Raw genomic sequence first — 6,000 nt, 5'->3', positions numbered from 1 at the left:
AGCAACATCCTCCGGATCCCACTCAAAAATGCATGTGGACAGGCGTGCCATGAAAATGCCATACAGGGGGTGCGCCTCCGTTGTGACGCCTGCAGCAAACCGGCGCATGAAATGCCATATATCAAGGCGCACTTGAAGCCCGTCCCACTCTGCAAACATGGCGTTCACCCGACAGGGGCCATGCTGACTGCAGCAGTCTCTGTCCACATACATAATTGTTGGTGGCGCCTCTCCTGCCTCCCTGTACCGCTTCATTAGGCCAGCTGCCATAGCGTCCAGTGCTTGTCCCTCACCAGCTGTCATGACTGAGACAAGAACTTGACCGTGCTCGTTGCCCACATTAGTGCACCAGGCAGCTGTACCTGCAGCAGCACCAGCAAGTTTCTTGGTGACCTTTTTGGTGGAGTCCATCTTTAGGACAGAGCCAAAGATGGAGGTTATTTTGGCCTTCACCTCATGCAGTCGCCCAAGAACATCCCTGGCATACACAGCTAAAAGCCACTTAGGCTTGGGGAGGGCAGGTAAGGGGGGAGGCTCAGCAAATGCAGGGGGGAGCACAACAGAGGACCTTGTGAATGGTTCACAAGCTGGTACTGCAGGACACGCTGCATCCATGCTTCACTGTGTTGCTCCAGCAGCTTTTTGTACAGCTGAGTCACACTGTTGCCAGCGCCAGTGCGTATGGGTCTGTAAGACATATCCCATTAAACAACGTTAATTTCGATGCATAACATTGCTTATCACTAGGCGATAAGCTGTGGTAGTAAGCCGAGAACTGCATTTTAAAACTAAAATATAACTGTGTGTTGCAGATGGGCATAGAGCAGTCCTGACAGCGGGGCTTTTTCACTGTCTGTGAATGCTGGGCTGACGGTTTTCTGCCTACACGTTGCGCGCGCAGCTTGCTTTGTTGTCATTGTGACGTAGGCGTTGTGGAGTCTCGGTAACATACTGCTTGACAGGTGAGAGCGGGAGGACAACCAGCCACCACAGTGACGTCAGAGCCGGGGATTCCCGACAGAAACGGTGTCTAGGCCGCGTCATCGACAACAGGTACTTCCCCAATTTCATGTTGAATCAGTGGGACCGCTGACAGCCGGGCACGCTTAGGAGCAGAGCGCACGGCTGGAGCGGATCCCCCAATTAAGGGCCATAGAAAACCAGACACCGCTCTGAACCTCACTGTGTGGCCGGTTCTCCTCCAGAAGGAAGCTCCTTGCTGTCGGGCGGTAAGTACATTTCCCGATCCTCTCCCTAAACATTCGCATGTGATGATATTGCTGGTACCTGACCCAGACTCTCTCCTCTCATTCCCAGGCAAGATATTGGAGCGATTAAAAGCGAGGAACTGAGGCCGGGCTACGTGGTGGGGAGAACACCCATACGGAGCCGCAGGCTAACCCTGGCCGAATGAGTTATATTTCCCGGATTTCCCCGAGAAGGGATGAACTTTCTTTTGTTGGTTGAATAAAACAACGCATATTGCGTTTAAAACCTGCTTTTGACTACTGGCTTGAATCAGAGTTCCCACAGCGTATAAGGGGTCTATAAAATTACCAGTGTCATCAGGGATGTTATCATCAAGTGATGTCAGTCCTGGCTGACGCTATATAAATGGTGGGAGCAGGCTTATTGTGTACACATTTCAAGACACTACTCCAGCGATCCCCAAAGTCCGGACTCCGGTCCGCATCCGGACCCAGAGGCCGTCCTATCCGGACCGAGCCCTATAACCTACAAATCATTGAGAATTGTTACATTTCACCGAGCCGGCACATGCTTTTCTACCCTACGGTAGGCTACTGGTTTAATCTGCCAGGAAGCTCACAGACCAATGCATGCGCTGTAAATCATCACACGTGATGCTACTGAGCCAATCAAATATCCGTTTTGATTCTGCCTGTTCCAGTCGACAGTCGGTTCCAGTGCTGCAGGCGAGAGATTGTCAGACACGGAGATATGCGAGAGTCATTTAACATGGTGTGCTCAAAAGAAACGAGTAGACCGCAAAAACAAAGATTTCGTTTTAATCCGGAGCAGGCAGACTCTTGATGTTCATTCATTGTTCTCACGGGCAGTTCAAAACCAGGCAGTATGTCAGTGCGATGCGATCCTAACCTGTCTGTGAAAGCGCCACAGGAGCAAACACACTCAAATCCAGACTGAGGGCACACTCACACATTCACTGCCCAACGGCATGTGACGTTTGCATTGCGAACGATCGATAGATCAGTTCGGCAACAGACAGGCAGACAGACAGACAGGCAGACAGACAGACAGACAGGCAGGCAGGCAGATAGATAGATAGATAGATAGATAGATAGATAGATAGAGACAGGCACTGAGACAGATAGATAGATAGATAGATAGATAGATAGATAGATAGATAGATAGATAGATAGGGAGCTCACTTCTCTCAAGAGAAAAGGTGGAGTAAAAGGAAGAAAAGAAGATTTTCTTTCTCAAATTAAAACACTTTTAAGATGCACATTTTCCCAAAGCACTCTGTTGTATGTTATTTTTAAATGCAGCCATTATTTTACTTGAAATGAGAAAATAACATGTATTTATTATTATTGTAGGCTAGTTATTTATAATTAATCTAGTTAAATATGCAAACTAAATAAACATTGTTGATGTTTATTTTGATTTAACAGTCAGTCGTTGACTACATACAGACATTGTACCATTAGGCTACTGCAATCATTGAAGTAGCCTAAGTTCAATGGCACTGAATCATAACGCAAGCTACTGTACGTTACAATGTTCCGGACCTTTGCTTGAGGACATTTTCTCTAACTGGACCTCTATGAATTTTAATTGAGTGCCCCTGCACTACTCCATCAATACTGTGTCTGCAATAGTGTGTCAATACTGTGTCTGCAGGTGGAAAGCCGGACTATGGGTATGAGTCCTGGCCACTGCACGTCCAGTCCCTCCTCTGGTTGAACGGGGGCTCCTCGCCGTCAGGTGAAATGAAGCACATGGATCGGTTAGGGGGTGGAGCAATGACCGGGACAGCAGGGGGAATTGGCCAAGTAGAATTGGGGAGAAATTTAAACTGTTGGGGTCTTGGTTGTAAGGCAAGCTTCCCCAGGTTCTTTACCACGAATCGTAATCCACTCAGACTCAAAGATAGACAGACTCGAGTTCTCAATGTTAACTTGTACAAGGAGTGTGACGAGACGACACTTCTCGGTTCATCCCCAAGATCACACTGTCGCTCGTCACTCAGTGCACGCCTTTTATTGAGATAAGCAGTGATTCAGTTGAATGAAGTGATTGCATACAAATTAGCATGAGGGCTGGCCCTCTCAATTTCCTGTTATCATATAATGCACGTACACACATGACGTCTCTCCAGGACATGAAACTAAAAGCTAGACAGGTACATATCCTTGTTTTACAACAGGGGCACTTGGCTGTCTGACGTTACGGGTAGTTTCACATAGAACTGAAACTCCCAAAACATCCGTTAACATACTTGCTTATAGGTCATGCATAATTAAAGAAACAGTTGTATCATGACAGTGACTTCCGTTCGCATAGTTAAAGTGTCTCACTTCCCCTTGCAGGGATCTCTCTGCAGGAAGGTTTGTTGCTATGACACCAAAAACCACATCGAGTGCATGAGTCGCACCTGGCTTTACTTCGGTGGAAGAAAGCACATATGCATGTTCCATCAAGCACAGCTTACAAAATATAGGTCACACAGCAGAGTTCAGTTAACAAGTTGACAGAGATCACATAATTAAGCAAAGATGAAAACACATCCTTTAAAACCTAACATAAACCTAGAAGAAAAACAAACTTGATACAATATACAATACAATACAATAGACACACACATACTGTATATAGGATAATGACAGATGACGACAGGAATTTCATTTTTGGGTGAACTTCCCCTTTAAAGGAGAATTCTGTTTTTACCACGTGACGTGGGTCAAGAGTCTTGGCCACTGCACGTCCAGTGCCTCCTCTGGTTGAACGGGGGACCTGTTCAGGGGGAGGGGAACTGGGAGGAATAGTGAGATCCTCCCACGTGGGACGTCCTGCCTTTAAATGCCTGCAAAAAAATAAAATAAAAAACAAATTATTACCATAAACTTTCAAGGCTGAAACAAGGGCTAAAGCTGTATTCTTGGGGACACTGACATCACAAAACTGTTACTGAGGGCAGACAGCAAGTCAAAACTATGAGCGCGGATTTCAATTGTGTGAAGAAACAAGTACTGTTTATCGATTACATAGATAATGTCTGAGCTTCGGTTGTTAATCCAAACCGTATAATAAAATCCTAACCGTATAATAAAATTGGCTAGGCAGATGGCGTGCCATGGTCAATGTTTATTATATATTTTTTGGCACATAAAATAAAGAAAAACAAAATACCGAATCAGGATCACACAGAAAGGCCGTTTTTGACAACCCCACCTGGGCCGTAGGCACTGAGAACATGGGAATGGGGACACACCCTCAGCCCCCACAGCGTCCCAGGTGGGAAACAAAGCCAAGACCATGTTGCTGTGAAGCGACAGCGCTACCACTGTGTTAAGCTCAATAAACACAGATCTAATATGTGTCCAGAATTTATTCCAACGGAACGGAAACGCTGTCCCCCATAACTGATTGTTTATTCCTAAAAGTAGACTGTGATGCACAGTGTCGACTAGTGGTTTTGATAGTCGACTAGCGAATGGTTGATACAGAGAGAAATTACATGTCTGAGGGGCAAAAAACAGTGTAAAATAGTATTGGCAGCACTGACAATACTGAGAGGAAGGGCTAGTGCCTTACTATGCGTCCTGCCGTTGCCTTGCGCAGTAGTCCTCCAAAGGTGATGATGACAGGGGACATATGATAGATCGGCAATACACAATTTTGTAGGCGGCACACGGTCTCACCCCACACAGTTTAGGGGGAAACACTAGTCTCTTAAAACAGATGGTTGGCTCTCTCTCAATTTCAAATGCTACCACCGAAACATCTGTAATTGGAGCCCTGAAAACGGAAAGGGAAACTCTGGGAAAATAATGAGCAATGATAGGGGGATGTCCCGCCATTTCTCCAATCACCGGCATCGGTTCAAATTTCTCTGGTCTGAAGGGCATGTTCTGTGGGCGTGAATTACAGACTGTTTATGGTGCATTTGCAGAATGTAGAAGAGACAGGCCCCTATCGTTGCATCGGCGTAGAAACTGCGCTGAGCGCCTGGCTCAGCGCTGATCAGTGGGCGTGGACCAGCGCACTCGATATCTTGGTGTTGGCGCTACACGCAGCCTAAAGCATTACAACCACGCCTTTTAAGCGTAAAATTATGCACCGTGGCCCTTTGCTGTCTTACTGCCCTGTCCAATAGCAGTGTCGATTCAGCCGGCTGACTGCGGCTAGCATTGCCAGACAAAAAAGACAAACAGACCAAATTACAGCTTTAAAGGTGGACTAAACTGAAAACAAATGCCGATTTATTTTGAACCTGATCTCACACATATCCAAAAACTGTAAACAGTTTTGCAGACATTTAGTTTGACAGTTATTGAGAGTTTGATTTGAGTTCAGTTGTGGGTCCAACTAAATGAATGTCTGCAAAACTGTTAACAGTTTTCGGATATGCCTGGGATCATGTGAAAAATAAATCAGGATTGTTTTTCAGTGAAGTTCTCCTTTAACTTCAGATGGGGAACAATGATTACTAGGCCATTGTCATATCAGTCTGCCTGCACAGCAGAAAAGTGGCTACGGCACATCTTATGCGGCATGTCCTCCTCCAAGCAAATAAGAAGGGAAATATAATATATAGGGGATATATAGGGAATATATATATATATATATATATATATATATATACATACCAGGGTGTCTGCAGGTTTCAGTAAGATAAATATAAGACATTTTATCACTTTATTATCCCACCTGAAATTACATTCAACTTTAGAATTTTTTTGACAATAATTTAGTGCCACACATGTGTGGGCTTTTCCAAGGCCCTCAATCTAT

This window comes from Poromitra crassiceps (assembly GCF_964638095.1).
Source record: "Poromitra crassiceps genome assembly, chromosome: 7".
Taxonomy (NCBI): Eukaryota; Metazoa; Chordata; class Actinopteri; order Beryciformes; family Melamphaidae; genus Poromitra; species Poromitra crassiceps.
This window is presented reverse-complemented; position numbering follows the sequence as displayed.